General features: G+C 37.1%; 1 protein-coding gene across 3 annotated transcripts in view; it reads left to right on the top strand.

Annotated features, from left to right (window-relative positions):
* LOC150096718 (PMS1 protein homolog 1-like) overlaps positions 1-23,012 on the top strand; it is a 269,065-nt gene that overhangs the window by 227,740 nt on the left and 18,313 nt on the right. The window lies entirely within an intron of this gene.

Here is a 23,012-nt window from a genome sequence, read left to right as displayed (position 1 = left end):
ATCGGCTAATATTTGAAGCCCACAGATCATCAGTCTATTCTCATAGAGGGCATTCCACAGGCTTGCTACAATCTGTCACTCGCCTATGGATCCTTTCCACAACTTCTTCATGGGCAAGAAATCTGGGAGTCCAGATCTGTGAGCTATAGTTCAGATATGGCCTTATTAAAGGCATTATATATAGGGGAACAATAATCTATCTATCCCTGCTTCTTAGTGTGTGTGTTCTTCAACAGCCATCTATTCTGATTGTACTGTTTTGGTTACCTTCATGATATGCCCCTAAATTTCATCTCTCTCTCTCTCTCTCACTCACAATCACACCCAAGTCCCTGGCCTCTTCAGTTTTCTGTAGTTCAGTTCCATCAGCATAGTACATAGCTTGTGATCTCTTCTTCCCAAAGTGCATCACTTTACACTTGGCCATATTACATTGGACATTTTTACCTTTGCCCATGCTGCTAGTCAGTTTTAAGTCTTTAAGCACAATTTCTACATCACCTTCATTTATCATTGCTCTTCCTAGTTCTGCATCATCATCAGCAGACAACTGAATATTTCCTGTCAAATAATTTTCCTGTATCACTGATGTACAAATTAAACAACAGAGGACCAAGTACTGAGACTTGTGTTACACCGCTGATCACATGCCTTCTCCTCGACTCAGCTCCTCCATAAACAGCTCTTTAATATCTGTCCATAAGCCACCCTCTAGTCCAAATTATATATTCATATCCATCTGCATTTGCTCCAATTTTTGCAATAGAGTTCTATATAGAAGCTTGTCAAATGCTTTTCAAAATCTAACAATATCACTGGGTATCCATTTTCCTTACATAGCTCCATTGTCAGTTGATTATAAAAAGTAAGCAAATTACTATGCAGTTAGGAATACATATCCATACTTGAAGTAGAAAAAGCCATCAAAAGCCTGAAATGCGGAAAGGCAGCAGGAGTAGATGATATTCGACCAGAGATGCTCAAGTATGGAGGTATGAAAGTCTTACAGTGGCTGCACTGCATAGTTCAGAAGAGCTCTCATAGTACCCATATATAAAAAGGGAAACAAAACTGAATGTGAGAATTACAGAGGTATTTCATTACTGAGTGTTCCTGGTAAAATATATGCAAGTATACTTGAGAAACGGTTGAGAAGGATTGTGGAAGAGAAGCTTGGTGAAGAACAAGCTGGATTCAGGCCAAATAGAGGTTGTCAGGATCAGATTTTCACTTTATGACAGATAGTTGAGAAATTATGGGAATATAACAAAGATCTGTATTTAAGTTTTATCAACCTGTAAAAGGCATATGACAAGGTGCCAAGAGAGAAGTTGTTCGGCTTGCATCTAAATGGATTTGTTGTCAGGAGTCTTGAGAAAGTTTTGTTCAGTGACAGCTCATAAGTACAAAGTCAGGGAAACTAGAAAGTTTGGGGATGGGGATAAATTTATATTCCATATAAATTTATTCAGTTGACAACTTCCTGCCATACCAGCTTTGTTGATTCTGTTGTCTATTTTCACTTTACGACAGATAGATAGGATCAGATTTTCACTTTACGACAGATAGTTGAGAAATCATGGGAATATAACAATGATCTGTATTTAAGTTTTATCAACCTGCAAAAGGCATATGACAAGGTGCCAAGACTGTTCGAAACGCTACAGTTATATGGTGTTAATGGGGCATTATATCAAGCAATACTTATGATGATAAGTATTGCTTGATTTTAGTGTAAACAGGTTTTAGTGTTTAAGTGTTCTTATTTTTTATACATCTTTTACCCTGATGAAGCCAACAGCCACAGTTGGCAAAACTAGTTGGTATAACTTAGTTTTAAAATAAATTTGACCAAAAAAAAAACAAAAAAAAAACCCAAATAGTAGTCATTCATTCTCCTACAAGCAATACTCAGTTTTATTTGAGTTATAAGTCAGCAGTTAGAATTGAAGTACAGGAAGGTGTTTAATGTTAATCTAGTGTCAGACAAGGATGTACATTATCCCCCTCTATTATTCATTATCTACATGGATCGCATTATGAAGGAAAGTGATATTAAACCTGATATGAAAATTGGAGATGTTAATGTTAGCTCTTTTCTTAATGTGGATGATGTTATACTTCTAAATAAATCCGCTATAAGTCTGCAAGATTCCCTGACTAAAGTGAATAACTGTTTTAATAGATATGGTATGAAGGTCAGCATTAAAAAGACAGACATTGAAAAGAGGTCAAAACATTGAAAATATCAACTGCCTTGTGAATGGAGAACCTATAGAACAAGTAAAATATTTCAGCTACTTAGGCATGATTTTTAGTGAAATGGTAAATTAAATATGGAAATAGACAACAGAATCAACAAAGCTGGTATGGTAGGAAGTTGTCAACTGAATAAATTTATATGGAATATAAATTTATCCCCACCCCCGAACTTTCTAGTTTCCCTGACTTTGTACTTATGAGCTGTCACTGAACAAAACTTTCTCAAGACTCCTGACAACAAATCCATTTAGATGCAAGCCGTCCACCTTATATAATTCCTTTCTTCCATCAAACTCACTCCACCAGTCCACAACCTCCACACCATTTCTCCTGCACAATCTGTGCATTGATTCATTTGTGATCATAGCTCTCCATCTTGGCTTGCCTCTCTCATACTGTGGCAACAGACTCACAACTTTCTCACTCTTCTTTTTTCACATGCACTAGCAACTCTTTCATGTCTTCATGCATACCACACTGGTCACCTGTTAAATCATTTGTACCAGCCAAAATAAATACTTCTTTAACCTTAACTCTCTGCATTCTTACAGCATAACTGACATTCTTTATAGTAAACATGATTTCATCACACTCTCCTCAAGGACTCCTTGTGTCAATGAATCGCCATAGAAAATATGATCTTATTTTCATGCTTTTGCTCTTTCATGCTCTGCTTTCTCCCCCCTTCTTTCACATCTGTGTCATACCATCCACCAGGTATTTCTCCAGCCACTCACTCACATTTTGTTCTGTGAAGAATTCCATGTGAGTGCACTATGTTTGCAGTTGCCATTACCTTCTGATCATTCTCTTCATTTTTCAATGTGTCATTTGTAGAGTCACTCATATCTCTTGCAACTAACTATGCTAATTGTATTATCATGCATTTCGTCTTTCAGCTTACTTCATTACTCTCTTCTTCTGGCATTTGCTCGTGAAACAATTTTTACAAACATGTTCACCCATTTTATTCTGCTCCCAGAAATTTCTTGTTCTGCAAAGGCTATACATTTTGCACATGCTGCAGTGAACATAATTACACACGTTAAAATTGCTCACCATTGTTTTGCACATTGACACCATGGCTCACAATGTAATGTGCAAGAAAACAGATATTAAAACTTTAAAAATCAGAAAATTAAATATTACCATTACAGTTAATCAAACAGACACTCATAAATATAATGATGCAAAAAGAATGACTTAATTGATGATAAAGACTTATAAAAAGAACCTATCTTGCAGCATGTACTCTTGGGATAGACACATCTGAAGTAGGAAGATATTGAATGTGGTCAGACCTCTGTGACTGTTGGTTTCTTGAGGAACTCGAATCTATGTAAACACATTATTTAAACCATGCACAATTACAATCATCCCTCGACTTAACGTTCCACTGAAGTTACATCTTTTCGAAGATACGTCTGTGATCCCATGCAGGAATAAATAACATTTTTGGCTATACTTTTGAACAAGACTCAAGCAAGCATAAGGTAAAGCATGTATGTTGGCTACAGCGCTTTCAGCAGCAACCTCTGTCGGCAGTCGGAATGTGTCTTCAGCAGTTCCTCTATTGATTTTCTGTTTGAGAAATGGGTTATTTGTGTATTTATAATTAAATATTTCGGGATGTTTTGTGAAACACGGTCCCTACACGCATAGTCAAAAAACCTAGTGAAGAATCACAGAAAAAGAGTGAGCAATTCATCTTGAAACAAAGTTGCAAAATATGGAAAAGCTACTTGCATCATGGATAGAGGGACCTGAACCAAATGCGCATACCCCCTTAGTACTATGACCGTAACCACTAAGATGTTTAGTCTCTTCAACATGTTGAAGGAGAAAGCAGGGTCCGATTGCGACTTCGAATTCAACGCTTCTTCCAGTTGATTCATGAGATTCAAGCAGAGTTTTGCGCTGCATAATGTGAATATGTATAGAGAAGCCTGCCAAAGAGTTTGTGGAGAAATTGGATAAAATTATTACGGAGGAAAATTATTTGCCACAGCAAATATTTAATATGGATGAGACCCTCTTCCTTTTTTCAGAAAAAAATGCCCGAGCAGACATTCATCCACAAAAAAGCTAAAATCTATGCCTGGTTTTAAAGCTCTTAAAGCCCGTATTACGATTCTGTTAGGGGTAATGTGGCTGGATATAAACTTAAATCATTTGTGAAATGGCACATTGAGAATTCATGAGCTTTCAAAAACATTAGGAAGCATATTCTTCCAGTTCATTATCGGAGCAATAAGAAGTCGTGGATGACTCAAAAATTGTTTGAGGATGCCTTAATCAACTGTTATGCGAGTGAAATGGAAAGCTATCATGTGAAAGAAAAATGTAGAATTTAAAATTTTATTAATTCTGGATAATGTTCCAAGTCATCTGTCTTATACATCTTATAGCAGTGATCTTCAAGTTCAAGGTTTCTCCCTCCAAACACTACTTCATTGATCCAACATGGATCAGGGAGTTCTTGCAGTGTTTAAGGCTTATTATCTATGGAAAACTTTTTCACAAACCATTTCTGCTACTGAAAGAAATGATCAGACTTTCATGCAATTCTGGAAAACATTCAATATTTATAATGCTATTAAAAATATTATTGTGGTTTGGGATGAAGTGACTTCAATGTGTGAGTCATATGGAAAAAGACATTAAAATGGTTTGTGCACGATTTTGGAAGTTTGTAATAGTGGCCTAGCAAACAATCTGAATGTCTGAGTGATGACGACATAATTCAACTCATAGAAATTGCCCCTGAAGAGTTGACCAACGAAGAATTGGTAGAACTGAAGGAACAACCTGTTGCAGAAGAGGAAAAATGAGAAAAGGAAGAGGGAAAAGTGAAACAAGAAGAGGTAGTTGAACAATTCACAGTGGTCTTGCAGAAATGTTCTCTGAAGTTAGCGATGTTCTCAAAATGACTGAAAACATGGATCCCAATTTTGAATGCTACTTACTAGTAGAAACGAAAGTAAATGATGCGTTTGCTTGCTATAAACAAATTTATGATGAAAAGACGAAGAGGAACGCACATTGGACATTTTCATCAGAAAAACAAAGATTACACCAGAAGACCCACAGACTGATCGTTCACATAGGGAAGGTAATGAAGATATGATTGTGGAGGAAGATTTAGGTGATTATTCTCCTGTTTTATAGTGGCAGTAACACACAGTACAGTTTTATAATAAGGTTTAAAAATTAAAATGACAGTATACTTATTAGGTTTAAGTCCCTAATCATCCCTATAACTCTGTTGATTTAATGTATCGACTTACGTCTGACTCAACTTACGTCCTGCCGGGTTCCATTCAAGATGTAACGAAATCCGGACTTAAGTCGAGGGATTGACTGTATATAAAAATACAAATTAATTTGTCATTCTCCAACATTATATTTTGTATTATCAAAAGAAAACTGGTAATTAGAAAAAAAATTTAAGTAAATAAAAATACTGTAGAACATATGGATACATATACTGATTTGCTGCAATATAATTATTCTGAATTTTATTATCAGGGCTCCAGAAATACCACTTAAATCTACTGGTCCCCCAAAAAATTTTACTCGTGTTTATGAATAGATATATATAATCTCCACTTTCTATTTCAGCAGCAAAGAGAACATCTTTAATAGAATTAAAAAAAAAAAACATTCAAATAATGTGCAGTAATCTGTAAGCTCTGGCACGTCTCTCTAATTTTGACAATAGTCCATTGTTTTTTTTTCCTAGCATGTATATTCCTTACTAAGTATGTACCACTTCCTCCTAACCAATTACCAGTCTTTCATGACAAGGAAAATAATTTGTTCATTTCACTCTTCCATCTATGAAAGCACACCATAGCTGGGTTTTGGAGAGGAATTATGTAAACAAATGCCTCTTCTGATTTTTATCCGTGTATCTCATATAATGGACGAATTTCTCCTCATCTGAAGTGTCTCTAGAAATATCAAGAAAAGACTCATTGCTGGAGTCTCTAGTTTCCTTAACTAATTTTTCTTTAACAGCATCAGCATTAACTGTTACAAATTCTTAACATTTCATGCCATTCTACTATGCCTATGAAGTTTTCATCATCATCAAATTCCTGCCATGTACCCTCAAGGGGTGTACAGGATATCATAGTACTACATGAAAAATTTACATCATTACTAACTTCCTATCTACAGTTTTCCTCCAAATCAGTCTGTTATTTGTCAAGACTCCAACATTATTTGATCTTATATTTCTATCGTCTAAGGCACTTTGTACCCTATCAACCACCTATACCTTGGTCTTCCTCTTGGTCATTTTTCTGCCAACCTGGCAGAGAATACTTGTTTTGCCAATCTTTCCTCACCCATTCTATTTAAATGACCATACCACCTGAGATTAGCTCTGCTAATGCATTCCTGGATGCTGATAATATCAAGTTCTTTCCTAATATCCTCATTTTTAATATGATATTGCCATTGATGCCATCTGTTCACGTGCCTCTGATCTTTCTCAGGACTCTCATATCTGCAGTCTCTAGTCTTTGGTCAAGTGTTTTACTTCTAACCCATCTCTCAGATCCATAAGTTAAAACTGGTTTGAACACTGTCTTGTATACAGCTAATTTAGTGTTCCAACTAATTTCTTTCTTATTCCATATGAATTTATTCAATTGACTTCCTACTATACCAGCTTTATTGATTCTGTTGTCTATTTCCATATTTAATTTACCATCTTCACTAAAAATCGTGCCTAAGTAGGTGAAATGTTTTACTTGTTCCACAAGTTCTCTGTTCACAATGCAGTTGACATTTTCAATGATTTTGCCTATTGTCATTGTCTTTGTCTTTTTATTGCTGATCTTCATACCATATCTATTACAACAGTTATTCAATTTAGTCAAGGAATCTTGCAGACTCGTAGTGGATTTATTGATAAGTATAACATCGTCCGCATAAAGCAAAAAGCTGACTGACATTAACATCTCCAATTTTGATATCATGTTTAATACCACTTTCCTTCATAATGTGATCTGTATAGATAATGAATAACAGAGGGGATAATGTACATCCTTTTCTCACACCAGATTTAACATTAAACCATCTTCCTGTACTTCCTTCATTTCTAACTGCTGGCTTACAACTCAAATAAAGACTAAGTATTGCTTGATATAATACTATATTGACACCATATAACTGTAGCGTATTGAATAGTTTCTCTCTTGGCACCTTATCATATGCCTTTTCCAGATCTACAAAACTCAAATAGAGATCTTTGTTATATTCCCATGATTTCTCCACTGTTTGTCGTAAAGTGAAGATCTGATCCTGACAGCCTCTAGTTGGCCTGAATCCAGCTTTTCTTCACCAAGCTTTTCTTCTATAATTCTTCTCAACCGTTTCTCAAGTATACTTGCATATATCTTACCAGGAACACTCAGTAGGGAAATACCTCTGTAATTCTCACATTGTTTTATTTCCCTTTTTATATATGGATACTATGAGAGCTCTACTCTAATCATTGGGAATTCGTCCCTCTGTCCAGGCCTTCTGAAATACTGCAAGACTTTTATACTACCATACGTCAGCATTTCTGGTCGAATATCATCTACTACTGCTGCCTTTCCACATTTTAAGCCTTTGATGGCTTTTTCTACTTCAAGTATGGATATGTATTCCTGACTGGCTCGTTGAGTGTTTTTTACCACTGTGCTATCACTGCTTGTTTCATTTCGCAATTTCTCGAAGTAATTACTCCATACTTCAAGGATATCTTTTTCTCCCGCTTTTGTGTCACCTTTATCATCTCTAACTCCTTTTACAGTACTCTTCCCTCCATTTCTAAGCTTCTTCAATAACCTCCAAATTTTGCCACCTTCTTGATATTTATTTTCTATGTTCTTGCCAAAGTCCTCCCATGACTTTTGTTTAGCTAGTTTTACGTTTAGCTTTCTTACATTTGTCTGTGGATTCTCTAAGAACACAAGCTGACTTATATGCCAGGAACTTTTGATATACTTTCTTCTTTTCATTCACTGCCCCTTTAACTTCCTGTGTCCCCCATGTAGTTCTGATTTTTCTATTCTTGCAGACAGCCTCACCACATGCCTCTCTGGTTGAATCAATCAAGGTTTTCTTCAAGGCTTGCCACTGAATCTCTAAAGTTTGGTTCCTGTTCTCAAACCCTTTCATTTTTTCTTCAATAATCTTTGTGTATTTTAGTCTTCACAATAAAACTTTCTTATATGTCATTCTTTTCAATATGAAATTCAATTTTATCCTGCTCAAGACTAAATAGTGACCACTTCCAATTTCAAATCCATACACTCTGGTGTCCTGCACAAGGGAGAAAACATCACTATCAACAATAACAGTCAATGAGACTTTTCTTATTTCTTGCCTCTTTTCTCCATTTTTATGTTGGAACATGGTGTTAGTAATAACCAGTCCATGTCCTGAGCAGAAATCCAACAAATATTTGCCATTATTATTAGCTTTGCTCTTTTCTTCAAATTTTCCCAATATATTTTTTTATGTCTGACAATCATTTCCTACTCTGCTATTTAGATCCCCAACAAATCCGTACACTCTGGTGTCCTGCACAAAGGAGAAAACATCATTATCAACAATAACATAGTCAATGAGACTTTTCTTATTTCTTGCCTCTTCTCTCCATGTGAATTTGTGCTAGTAATAACCAGTCCATGTCCTGAGCAGAAATCCAACAAATTGCCATTATTGTTAGCTTTGCTCTTTTCTCCAAATTTTCCCAATATATTTTTGTATGTCTGACAATCATTTCCTACTCTGCTATTTAGATCCCCAACAAGGACCAACTTTTTCTTTTTCATTGTGTCAGATGTTTTCTCTAAAGCATTAAAAAATTTCTCCACTTCTACCTTATTAGAACCTTCTGTGGGCCATAGGCACAAATAAGTCTCATTGTCCAGTTCCCCATTCTGATATTTGCCCACATCACTCTACTTGAGACTGCCTGCCATTCAAGAAGATTAGCCTCATATTTAGTGTTGAATACAGTGGCTACTCCTTCTTTTCCTTGATTGTCATTGCCTGAATATAACATTTTGTATTTATTGCTCAGAAAGATCTCACCAGTTTTTGTCTTTTTTGTTTCAATCACCCCTATTATGTCGATCTGGTACTTATCTAATTCCTCAGCTAGCTCCATTTCTTTGTCATTCAGGCTTCTTATGTTGATAGTACCGATCTTTAACTCTGGTGATGTTGAGTTGGGGTGTTTTTTCAGATTTGTTCCAGTAGCTGACTTTTCGCTGTTCACCCTGGTTCCCTGGCGAAAACAACGGGGGCCTTGTTTAACTGGGCGATGCCCCAGCCGGCATGAAATTTTGTCATGTTGTATCATCATTTTCTATATTGGTTTAAGTCAATAAGAATACAATTTGGTTGGCTAAATCCCAAATTGCCAGCTCATCCTCATTCGTTTAGTATCCAGGTAGATACCCAACAGGCAGCAGCACCACGAGAAGGTGAGGATTGGACATTAGGTCAGAAGCCCTGGTCGGTTCTCCGCATTCCTTTAAAAGCGATGTGGAGGTCTCTCAGTTATATAGCTTTGACCATTAAGCACTCCTATGAAGTTTTTGAAGTGAATAAATGCGTTATTAAATTTAACTTTATAATAAGCTGTATTAAAATGCACTTTGAGTGTTCAAACATTTTAGATTACATCATTCTTTGAAAAGCTGGCTTTCCTATGTTATTTCAGACCAGGTCTATGTCGCAACATTTTTTGTGAAAATTGAATGTCTTCACCTTGAAAACCTTGTTGTAATCTGAGTTTCTGTCAGCAGTCACAGGATGTTTTTATGTCCTACAGGATGCACTTCATCTTCGTAGCACAATCACTTGAGTTCCTAGACTCTTGAAATCATCCCTTTGATTGTTTTTAGTTGATGACACAACAGAAGTATTTTCTCCAGTGGTTTTAGTTTTTCTAGTCCCTAAACTATGCCTTCAATTTTTGCACTTCATAAAACTAAAAAGTGTAGTTAGTTTGCATTTCCTTTCATTGATTGTCAGTAATGAAGAATTTTATATAAATTATCCATAAAAATAATTCAGTAGGAAAGACAAATAATAGTTTATAAAAAAGAACAAAAAATAGTTAACACTTGCAATGGAACCAGATTAACTTTTCATGAGGTAATTGTCAATAATGTGATGCAGTCTCCAACATGTCTTTGCAAGATTTTTTGTTTGTTTGTTTGTTTAATATTATTTAAAACCTTTTTCATCATGTTGTGAATTGTGAAAATAAGGTTATGCTAATAACCGTTACAACCTCATACCTACTTAAGGGTTTAAAAGAATTACAGTTGGCAGTGAAACATGAAAATTGGTCTTGGTAATGGTGATGACTTGCTAGTTATGCAAAATGAAATGTTGTTTGAGAAAACTTAAGTATTTTTCTTCAAAATTAATCTGTGGATGCATGGCAGGCTCTGGTTTATAAAAGAGAGGGTATAACAAAATATAAATAATGCCATCTGTTGTCGTAGATTGGAATTACTTCATATTCTGGAAACAGGTATCCTTGTGCAAACTAACTTTTAGTAAGAATAAACAGTCTTATGAAGGAAATAATTTATTAAATTAATTACATAAGATGCTATCTTCTGGTTGAAAATAAAACATATTTGTTGATTCAATAACTTGATAGTGAATGAGATGTTTTAAAATGAAAAAAAATAAAAGTAAATTATGCAAAGAAAATAAGGCAGTAGATTTTGAATGTATTTAGAATGAGGAGGAAAATTCACACGCCGCTTGCCTAGGATAACTTGCCCATTGTGAGTGGATTTCTGGAGTTATGATTATTATCTTCAATGTAAATTATACTTACAAAATGTAAGTCACCTATAACATATTTAAAGGTGTATTTAGTACAGTTGGGTAGTATGAGAGATAAATGATCCTGAAATCATGCTCTAGAGACTAAACATGGAACTCATTTTAAGCCACTTCAGGCTTCCACTAAGCAATGTGGTGGTCTCACTCACACCTGGCAGTGAAATTCATCTAAACACTTTCTCAAACATCCATACCACCACCACCATCATGTCATTTAAATCTATAGAAGAGAAGGGTTACTATCCATTTAGCCAGCTAGTTTTGTGCAGAAGGAAGAGGTTGCTACAAAAATATTGTAAGTAAACTACCCTGCTTTTATTAGATGATAAGAAAACAAAGCTTTCTTAGTGAATATATTTTTGCTACCTGTTTTTGATTTACTTAATGCTTATCCAATAGTATAGCATTAGATACTGAAATGTTCAGGCATTATTGAAAATTCATGTGACATACTGCCAGGTAAAAGGCAACATATTCTGTGAATAAGTAGTTAGGAGGACTGATCAGACATGAGTCAATGAGACCTTCAGGATTTATATATATATATATATATATATATATTAAAAATATTAAATGACTGGGAGCTGAGAGATATAAAATAAAACACTGTTTTTATTCAGCACAACTAGTTTCGTCTTTAAGAAGACTTCTTCAGGTGTACAAAATAGGAGAGAAACAACCAACAGAAACTGTAAAGGAATAAATCTAAACAACAAAGTGTTAACGTGAAAAGGTAAATATTAAAGCATTGGTGACTGAATATTTAAAGCTGTTCTCTGTATAATCTCATTGTTGGGTATGCACATGCATTCAAGATCTCATGAACAACAAAGTTGGATGGCAGCGCAATGACAGTCTGAGAAATTATAACTAAGGTGGTTGTTCAGATGTATTGGATTAAGGGAAATTTCTTTAGATTCAACTATTCGATTATTGTTGTTTAGTTGTTTAGACTTTTATTCCTTTACAGATTTTGTTGGTTGTTTCTCTCTTATTTTGTGCACCTGAAGAAGTCTTAAAGACGAAACTAGTCATGCTGAATAAAAACAGTGTTTTATTTTAACTGTCAATTTTTAGAGAAAGGCAAAGTATACTGTTATATTAATTAAAAAACTTTAATTAATACTTCATATATTTCGGTAATGTTACATTACCATCTTCAAGGAACATAAAATTAATGATATGTGCATTCAGGCACTAGCACTGAACAAATATGGCTGAAGACAACAACTGAAGTCGGTTCTAGAGTCCTAAAAGGTGCCACCTAGTGGGCTAAATTGGGTAGTCTTGGCTGTTGGGCTGATGTTCTAAAAATGCAAGCTTCCCATTTTTGGGCCAGTCTCATACATCCAAATTTGTTGAGGTTTGGGGAGTTTTTTAGAGCTGAGGCTGATTCCAGGAATAATCTCTCATAATTATACTTGCAGCAGTGTAGTAAGATCGCTTTCTTCCAGCGTATTTTGTGGCAGATGTCCAAAGCATGGTCAGCAAGTCCTGAGTGGCTGTATTGGTTCAAACAGATATAATCCTTATGTTCAGATATCCTGATATTAGGTGTCCTGCCTGTTTGGCCATAGTAAGTTTAGCCAATTTTTTATATAGTTTATAACAAGTTGTCAAGTTATATTTTTTTAGGATTTTTGTTTGCTTTTCAGAAGTACCCCGAATATAAGGAATGTGATAGATTTAGAGTAGTCCCTGTTATGGAGGAGGGTTGAGATTAATTGGTTTTGATATTTTTTGGATTTTATGGGGTTGTAGCCATTGGCTATGAAGGTGTTAAGAATATGGTTAAGTTCAGTAAGGACATTGTTATCTGAACTGATTAATTTTGCCCTATTATATAGGGTTTTTATAATCCCATATTGCTGGTGAATTTATCTACCTGTATGTGTAAGTTTTCTGTAAACAGAGAAAGCCAGGGATCCATCAGGCTGGTGTGTAATCAGTGTCTAGGAAAGGGAAATTGTTATTGTTTTCTTTTTCCAAGGTAAACTGGATCCTGGAGTGTTGATTGTCTAAGTGTGATAAGAAGTTGTGGAGTGTGTCCAAGCCATGCGGCCAAATAGATGGTAATGTGACATTACCGAAATGTAGGAAATATTAAAGTTTTTTAATTAATATAACAGTATATGTTGTCTTTCCCTAAAAATTGACAATTATGTATCACCAATGTATAAGTTTATCTACAAGTGTTTTATTTTATATCTCTCAGCTTACAGTCATTTTATATATTTTTTAAAATGTCTTTCAACTGAGTAAATCCATTATGCCATATATACATATATATATAAAGTGTTCTATTTATTATCTGGTTAAAAAAAGTACACTTTGTATACATATACACATATGTATAATAAAAGATATTTACATTAAGAGTAAAAAGTAAGGCCAAAGCAATGTCAAAATGTTGCATGTACATTCTGGAAATTGCCAAATAAATTAAAATTGCATTTAATATGAAGATAGAGGTAACGTCTGTATACAATTGTATTGATTGTATTCAGCATGGCAGCTGCCAGTTTTTATAGTACATCCAGTGCCCACCATTTAAAGGCTACATTATTTGTGCATAGTTGATGATTTTGTTGCTTTCTACATATGCAGTATATGCATCCTGTTGTTTAAAAATGTTGCAGATGCAGAATGGGATGTGTGTGCATGTGCGAGATGTAGGCAGACGGAAGTGCTGGGAAACATAAGTATCTCGATCTCAAGATTTAGCAGAAACAGTGATAGTGCTTTGTAAAAGGGTGAAATTCAGTTTATAGATACCATTGTGTTGGAGAGTGGGGAGAATATTATAGATGTACACATGGATTTAACCTTGGGAAGTGTAGCAGACAGAGATGGTTTATTCCACCAATGTGCTATATCACATTGGTGGAACTCTACTCCAGGAGATTGGTGAGGCCAGGGACTTGGGAGTGTTGGTGAATAGGGAGTTGAAGTTTAGAGGGCACATTGCAAAAGTGGCTAAATCAGCTCATCAAATCACTTGGATTCTGAAGAATACTTTGACGAGCAGAGATAAGCAAGTTATTGTTCCTCTGTATCGAGCCTTGATAAGACCCCATCTCAACTACTGTGCCCAGATTTGGTCACCTAGGTTTCTTCTTGATGGGGAGGAGGAGGTTAAGAGGATCCAGAGGCGAGTGACCAAGATGATAGCAGGTCTATGAAATGAACCTATGAAAACAGGTTGAAGATTTGTGGGTTGCAGAAATTGGTTGATAGGCAGAAAAGGGGAGATATGATTGAGACATTCAAATTGCTGAAGGGTATCTATTAGGATTAATTCAGAGGATATTTTTGAGAACAGGACTGATGGTGGTAGGACTAGGAGACATCCATGGAAGCTAGGCAAGAGTGTGGTTAGTAAGGGTGTTAGAGCTGGGTATTTAATTTTAGAGTGGTGAATGAGTGGAATAAGCTGCCAGAGTCTGTTGTGAGTGCTATGACAATGAATGAGTTCAAGGCAAAGTATGATAGATACTGTGTGAATGTTGAATAGTTGTGATGGACATGATGTTTAGGGCCTCCCTCAATGAGTCTAAGGACTCCTTGGAGTCGCCCGTAATAATAATACTTTAGAGGAGGTTTTGACCCCTTTCTTGCAGAACTTGAATACCCGTGATATGTCACTCCCTATCATTGACAGAGTTTGATGATTTCTCTGAATCCTGGGTACTGTGGTACTTGCTGTGTGACCATCTAAGGTCACACAGCATGTATCCAATTGTTTTGGCGATTAAATGATTATTCAGTGTTTTATGTTTTATAATTTTCCCTAAATACAGAAATATTGTTTGTAGAAAATGCTACTTAAATTTTGTGAATATGTCAATATTTTTTATATACGAGGTGTGGCTATTAAATAGCAAGACTGGTTGCCAAAATGTGGTTTATTGTTACAATTGTACAACTTAATTGTTATCCCCTTCAACATACTCCCCTCTATCTATACACCGTTGCATACGAATTTTCCATTGTTTGGAAGCAGTGCTGCAAGTCATCAGGTGTTATCTGCTTCAGTAGTGCTGCCGTTTTCTCCTTTATGTCATCCACCGACTTAAAATGGATGCCCTTCAATGCGGATTTCAACTTTGGAAAAAGGTAAAAGTCACATGGAGCGAAGTCCAGAGACAATCGACGCACTGGAAAACTCCCACTTGACCGAAGATGAAAAAGCAAGAATGAGCAATTCAAAACGGAAGGCAATGCTGATCGTTTTTTTTTTTTTTTAATATCAATGCCGTGGTAATGATTGACTGGGTACTAGAGGATCAGACAGTTAACCAACATTATTACCTTGAGGTTCTGGCCAAGCTGAGAGAATGAGTGAGGAAGAAAAGACCCGATCTGTGGGAGAACAACACTTAGATTCTCCATCAGCACAACGCTCCAGCCCACAGTGTACTGTCTGTAAAGCAATATCTGGCTGATAAGAAGATTCCAGTGTTGTACCATCCACCTTACTTGCAGACTTAGCTCCATGTGACTTTTCCTTTTTCCAAAGTTGAAATCCACATTGAAGGGCACCCATTTTCAGTCAGTGGATGTGGTAAAGGAGAAAACAGCAGCGCTGCTGAAGCAGATAACATCTGATGACTTGCAGCACTGTTTCCAACAATGGAAAATTCGTATGCAACGGTGTATGGATAGAGGAGGGGAGTATGTTATTATTATTCGTGACACCTCCAAGGAGTCTGAAGACTCATCGCAGGAGGACACTCATTGTACAACTCTCCGTCTCTCACCACTACACTGAACCTCCGCTACCAATCAGCGCCATCCACCGCCGCCACCACAGCTAGTATTTTTTGTCTGTAAATTGTGTGTGTTCTGAAGGGCCGATTTGTCTGTATGCGGGATGAAAAATAGAGTTTCCAGGATGAAAAACCCTGCTACCTCTCTATGAGATCGGCTAACTCACCTTTGATTTAAAAAAGTCCATATAAAGATTCCTCCCGTCATGACGAGACTCGAACTTAGGCCTTTTCCAATTGAAGGGCGCAACATACCGTCGTTCTTCCAATTGTGCTACGGAGACAATATATGATGAAGGGGATAACAATTAAGTTGTACAATAATTTTATAATTGTAATAATAAACCACATTTTTGCAACCAGTCTCGTTATTTAATAGCCGCACCTCATATACACAAACAACTACTACGACACACACAATAAAATAAAATAAAGTTAGTACGTTTTAAATCAGCTAATCTTTCCTATCTCCTACAAAGGGGATAGATGTAGACCATCAGCTCAGTTTAAGTTAGGAGATTGAAGCAAGGTTTCACATGTTTCTTTATATAAAGCTGTTCAATGAGGAACTGACTTTTGTGAAGGACTCTTGTCTTGTTCCAGTGAGCTCTACATCTAGTGCTGATAGCATGCTCTGGAAGTCCAGACTTTCAGGCTCAAGGTATTGAATATAAGACTTGTGTTCTAGCCAAATAAAAGCAGATCTTCCTGTTTGTCTGAAATAAGATAACCCACAAGAGCAAGGAATTCTGGTAGCCACCTAGATAATTGAGATGTAGAAGCTTGTCCTTTGATGGGGTGAAAGACAACAAAAATATTTAGTGGTTTTAAAACTTTTGCTATACATTCACTAATGCCTTGCACATAAGGGATAGGAATACAAATTGTTTCTTTTGTATTTGAAGAGATAGAGATACCAAAACTGTTCAAAGCTCATTTTATGAAATAATTCTTATAACTATTAGATAAAAAAATGGAAATATGTTGAAATTCTTTCTGTATTATTAAATCACTTTAGGAATTGAACAACGTAGATACGAATATAAATTAAATTACACTTTAATAAATATTTCTGATATTTCGGCAACGTCACGTTGCTATTTTCAAAAGGAACTTACAAAAAAGGCACGTGCACGTAGGCACTACAATACAGTAACCGAGAATGAAGAGATGAAGCTATTATTCTCCTAAAAGTCCTGATGGGGCCCTCTAGCGGGTTAAGTAGGTGTTCTTGGCTGTTGGGCTGAAGGTCTGCTGATGTAAGCCTCCCAAATTTGGGGCAGTCACATACAACCAAATTTGTTGAGGTTTGGAGAGTTTCTTAGGGCTGAGGCTGATTCCATAAATAGTCTTTTGAATTTGTCAAATTTCACATTAAAAGCCTACGATAATCAACATCATCCATGGAGATACAATCGCATGGAAGGCCTGCCAATACGGTAAAATGAAGTTGAAGCTGTTTAGACAATTAAATCATCTAACTTTCCTGAAACGCTGCCAGGATAATAAGGTAATAAGGTAATCCCGAACTGTGTAAAATTCAAGCACCGTTTTCTTTCAAAAAGCTCTCCGTATATATAACTGCGCTAGCTACGTGTTGCTTCGTGAACAAATCACCGCCACGCAGTTTCTCTTAGGGGACATTAACGAAGTTATTTGTGCCTTCGAAGATGGGCTTTCGTGCACTTTAAGTCACGAACTTTGGTCTATTTTACATGACATCTCGTGTACCACTGCAGACAAAGAATTTGAAAAAATACGAGGCCGACAGATGAAAAAATTCGAAAAATTAAAAAAGAACTCTACCGTCATTCCAAAACTTGCTACCAACACCATAATCAACCTTTCTTCGGTCACCTTGAAGCCTGAAGCACTCAATGCACTTTCACGTGGCCACAACTTCGCCATTGCTCCCAGAAAAATACCTAGTGAGGATATTATGATCCAGATCGAACGGGGAATCCGCCACCTTCCACATCAAATCTCCAACAGTGTAAGACTGGATGTAGCTTGTGTCCTCTCCAAAGCAAGACCACCAAAAACCAACATATCCAACAAGGAATTTAAAGCTCTAAGGAAATGAGGAATAATAAAGAATTAGTTATCACCAAAGCGGATAAGGGAAATGCAACGCAGCCCCCCCCAAAAGGACTACACAGGTAAGCTTAATGCTCTTCTATTAGATCGGGCTACTTACCTCCCTATCGAATACAATCCCACCAACTCACAAATTAGAAAACTTCACAGGCTCCTTAAGAAAGTCACTTCATGACCTGTAGAAGTTACCAACAGATTAAAGCCATTTAACTCTATATCCCCCCGTATTTATGGACTCCCAAAAATACATAAAGAAAATGTGCCAGTACGTCCCATAGTGGATGGCATTGATTTCCCCACATACAAATTAGCTAAACATTTGGCCAAAGAGCTGACACACTATACTGGCAACACACCATCACACATAAAAAACTCATCCCACTTCAAAGCCAGCATAGAAAACCTTACACTCCAACATACTGACATAATGGTCAGCTTTGACGTCTCCTCCTTATTCACAAATGTCCCACTCAAGGAAACTTTAGTGCTAATCCAAGCTAAATTTTCTCCCACTATCTCAGCCCTATTTCAGTTCACAATGAACTCAGGCTATTTCGTTTGGCAGGGAAAATTCTACAAACAAATAGAGAGGACAGCCAAGGGTTCACCAGTCTCCCCACCCTTGGCCAATTTCTTTATGGAGACCTTTGAAGAAAAAGCCTTAGCCTCTGCCCCACAAAAACCAACCATATGGCTTCGCTATGTTGATGATGTGTTCGCTATTTGGCCACGTGGCTCTGAAACACTCCTCTCCTACTTAACACACTTAAACAACCAACACCCCAGAATCAAGTTCACCCTGGAAAAAGAGGAAAACAACAGCCTCCCTTTCCTAGACACACTAGTCACCCACCAGCCTGATGGAACTTTGGTTTTTCTCATTTTATAGAAAACCCACCCATACAGGCAGATACAATCATCAACAATCCCCCCCCCCCACACACACACACAACAATATGGAGTGGTGAAAACACTATACAACAGGGCTAAACTAATCTGTTCTAACGACATTGCCCTAAACACTGAACTAAATCACATCCTCAGCACTTTCTCAGCCAATGGCTACCTCACCCCAAAAAAAATCCAAAAAATATTAAAACCTACAAACTGCAGCCCCCCCACCCCCCCTCCACAACAAGCATTACTCTAAATCCATCACCATTCCCTACATCCGAGGCAGCTCAGAAAAAATTACCAAAATTTAAAAAAAACATGACCTGACCTCCTGTTACAGGCCTTACAGAAAATTGGCATCCCTTATCTGCTCCACCAAAGACCAACCACTTCCCCTAGATCTACCTGGTGTATACCAGGTCCCTTGCAGTTGTAAACTTTCTTACTTTGGCCAAACAGGCAGGACAGCGAATATCAGAATTTCTGAACACAAGGACTACATTCGTTTTCACAAGTACAGCCATTCTGGTCTTGCAGACCATGCTCTGGATACACGCCACAGAATACAGTGGAAGAAAGCTACAGTAATACACCGTAGCAAATACAAATTCGAAAGACTATTTATGGAATCAGCCTCAGCCCTAAGAAACTCTCCAAACCTCAACAGATTTGGTTGTATGAGACTGCCCCAGATTTGGGAGGCTTACTTCAGCAGACCTTCAGCGCAACGGCCAAGAACACCTACTTAGCCTGCTAGAGGTGCACAATCAGGACTTTTAGGAGAATAATAGCTTCATCTCTTCATTCTCAGTTACTGTGTTGTAGTGCCTACGTGCACGTGCCTTTTTTTGTAAGTTCCTTTTGAAAATGGCAACGTGACGTTGCCGAAATATCGGAAATATTTATTAGAGTGTAATTTAATTTAATTTATATTCGTATCTACGTTATTCAATTCCTTAAATGATTTAATAATGCATCACCAACGTATAAGCCTGTCTACGAGAATTCTTTCTGTAATAGTTTATTTGTAGAACATGTAGGTTACCATCTGGTTGACAAAGAATTAAAAGATATAAAAAGGCTAACTACTTATTTAATTCTTCTTGTATGGTGAATTGGATACTTGGATGATGTACATTTAATTTTGAGAGAAACTGTTGTAATTCATAAAAAGAGCCATTCCAGATAGCAGAAATGCCATTTATTATCTGAACCAGTAAGTATATCTAGGTGAAATATCAAAAGTACGTCATTCAAAGTGGTCCATAAAGAAGTTGGCGATAACTGCCCATTGCTGTTCCTTCGATTTGTTGATACAAATCAAACTTGTTTTAAAAGGAAAAATAACCAGAATGTATTACAAAATCAAAGATTTGAACAATGTCTGAAGGAAATTCTTGTTGTAGTAATTCAGTGTTGGCAGATAAAGGAACATTAGTAAATAAAGTTCCCACCCCCCTATCATACCCAGATGGCTCTATTGCATCACCATCCACAAAAAATGAAGCCAGGAGATTGACTTCACATTTTGCCTTCAATGCATGTATAACTGACAATGACAAATATCCCATTCCAGGTGCCCAAGATACAATGTCCCCTATATCCTACTGCCAAAAAGATATCCGAATAATATTGTCCAAATTAGACACAAAAAAGTCTGCTGGCCCTGAAGGCATTCCTCCAATTGCCCTGAAGGTTTGTGCACCAGAACTGCCTCCAGTCCTATGTTGCCTGTATATATGCTCTTACTCCACTGGTGGTGCAAAGTCTGAAAATTGCCCTATATTCAACCCATTCCCAAGAAGGGCGACAAATTACTGCCGTCAAACTACCACTCTATCTCATTCACCTCAGTCATATCTAAAGTAATGGAGAGAACCATCAGTTCCCAGCTTTTACACTACCTCAAAGGCACCCAGCAAATAAAAGGTCACTGGTATGGATTCTACTGCTGTTTAGGATTTTAAGATTCAGCATGATAAATATGTTGTCAGTTGAATGAATCTGCAGACTCCATGGAGGGTGTTATCAGTAATAGTCGTAACTAATGATAAAAACTCCACTAACTGAAGAAGCCATTTCCCAAGCTATTCAGATAAGATGCATTGATTGTTGTTCAATAAGGAAATACTGTGAGTAGGCATATTTAAATAAATTATAATACCAGAATAAACCAGTGGGAACAGTCTACTGTAAACCATCACTCCCACATCTCGAATCTCAACCACTTTCTCAGTACCTCCCCCATCAGTAGGCTACGCAGCCTATATTTCTGCACTCCAAAATGCAACAGTTTGCATTTATCAATATCAATTCAAAACTTCCTGAAGGGAATTAACATCAACTTCTTCTGCAGCTTATCCCACTTAAGTAGAATCGCTGTTTTTAACGAGTCTTCTCTACATCCTCCTGTCTGGGGCTGTAACCACACCCAAGTTCTTCATCCTCAAGTCTTCCTCCATCAGTTCCCTCCATCTGATCTCTGGCCGTTTGCACTTCCTCTTCCCCTGCACATCCATCTGCATGACCTTTCTTCCCACATACCCGTCCTTTCTTCTCGTTACATGACCAAACCATCTCAACCTTGCCTCCTGTATTCCTAAGTTTGTAACTTTCACCATTTCCCTTACATAGTCATTTCTCAGACGATTCTTTCTGGTCACATCAACAGTGCTATTTATAATTCTTCCCAACTTTGCATCATCCGAAAACAACTGAAGATCACCAGTCAGTCCACATGATATATCATTTACAAAAAAGTTAAACAGCAGAGGAGAAGAACAGAACCCTGAGGCATGCCACTGGTTACCCTCCTTTTTTGAGACACTACTCCATTATACATAACTTGCTGGTATTGTTTAGAGAGTTAATCACCAGTCCCTTGTTTCTTGATTCAGATTATTTCAAATTTTATGTTAATATTGAATTTGGTTAAATCTCTAAATTAGATATGAAATGATTTTGGCTTTCTCTGTGTTTTTCTTTCTTCTCCTTTAGCCATGCCTTTCTCTAATGAGGTCCATAAGTTTCTGGCCTGACTAACTTTTAGAGGTGATAGAAAGAAAACAATTGTGTCACTTTTCAACATAATCTCCCTTTTCTTCAACACACTTTTCACATCTTTGAATTAACATTTCTATGCCCTTGGAAAAATAGTCTGTACTTTTGTCTGCAAAATGGCCTAAACTGCATCTTTCCCCTCATTGTCATCTACAAATTTTCTTCCTCGAAGGTCTTTCTTCAGTTTCAAGAAGAGGTAGTAGTCAATGGGTGCTAGATCTGGGCTGTAGAGTGGGTGCTCAATCTCCTGGAAGCCACAGTCCTTCACTGCAGCCTTTGCAACAATAGCCATATGGACTGGAGCATTGTTGTGAAGCCGGCAAATGCCATGACTCCGCATTCCTTGACTCTTCTCCTTTATGGCATCATGCAGTTTGTGGAGGAGTGAAGCATGATATTCTGCATTCATGGTGGTATTGCTTTCCTTGAAGTCAATCAAGAGAAGTCCCTGGCAATCCCAAATGATTGTTGCCATGATCTTCTTGGTGGACTGAGTCACCTTGACTTTTCTCAGTAGTGCTTCGCCTGGTTTGCACCACTCAGTGGATTTCCTTTTGGAAAGAGGATTATAATAACGGACCATGGTTTCATCCCTGGTGACAATGGATTCCAGCACTTCTCTCTGATTTCCTTGCCAAAGCTCTAAAAACTTGCAGGAACAGGTTGCACAATGTTCCTTCTGAATTGAAGAGAGAGTCGGGATACCTGCCTTGCATTGACCTTCATCATGTGAAGCATCTCATGAATGATGTGAAAGACAGTTACTGTAGAAAGCCCCACCCTTGCTGAGATTTCTTGGAGCTTCAGCCACCTGTCATTGAGCAGTTCCTCAACAAGAGAGACATTTTCCTCAGTCATCACTTCTGCAGGCCAACCATCTTGAGGATCATCTTTAATGATCTCTCTTCCTAGGTGAAATTGTTTAGCCCATTCTTTCAAGGTAGAATATAAAGGAGAAGCTTCCCCACAAACACCGCCCAGTCACTGTTTGATACAACTTGGAGAAAGCCCTTCTTTGGTCAAAAACTTTATCACAGCACGGTGCTCAAGTTT

The sequence above is a fragment of the Typopeltis vanoorti genome, chromosome 18 (genome assembly GCF_054136105.1).
Source record: "Typopeltis vanoorti isolate ZY-2024b chromosome 18, IOZ_Tvanoo_1.0, whole genome shotgun sequence".
NCBI classification, from domain to species: domain Eukaryota; kingdom Metazoa; phylum Arthropoda; class Arachnida; order Uropygi; family Thelyphonidae; genus Typopeltis; species Typopeltis vanoorti.
This window is presented reverse-complemented; position numbering and strand designations above follow the sequence as displayed.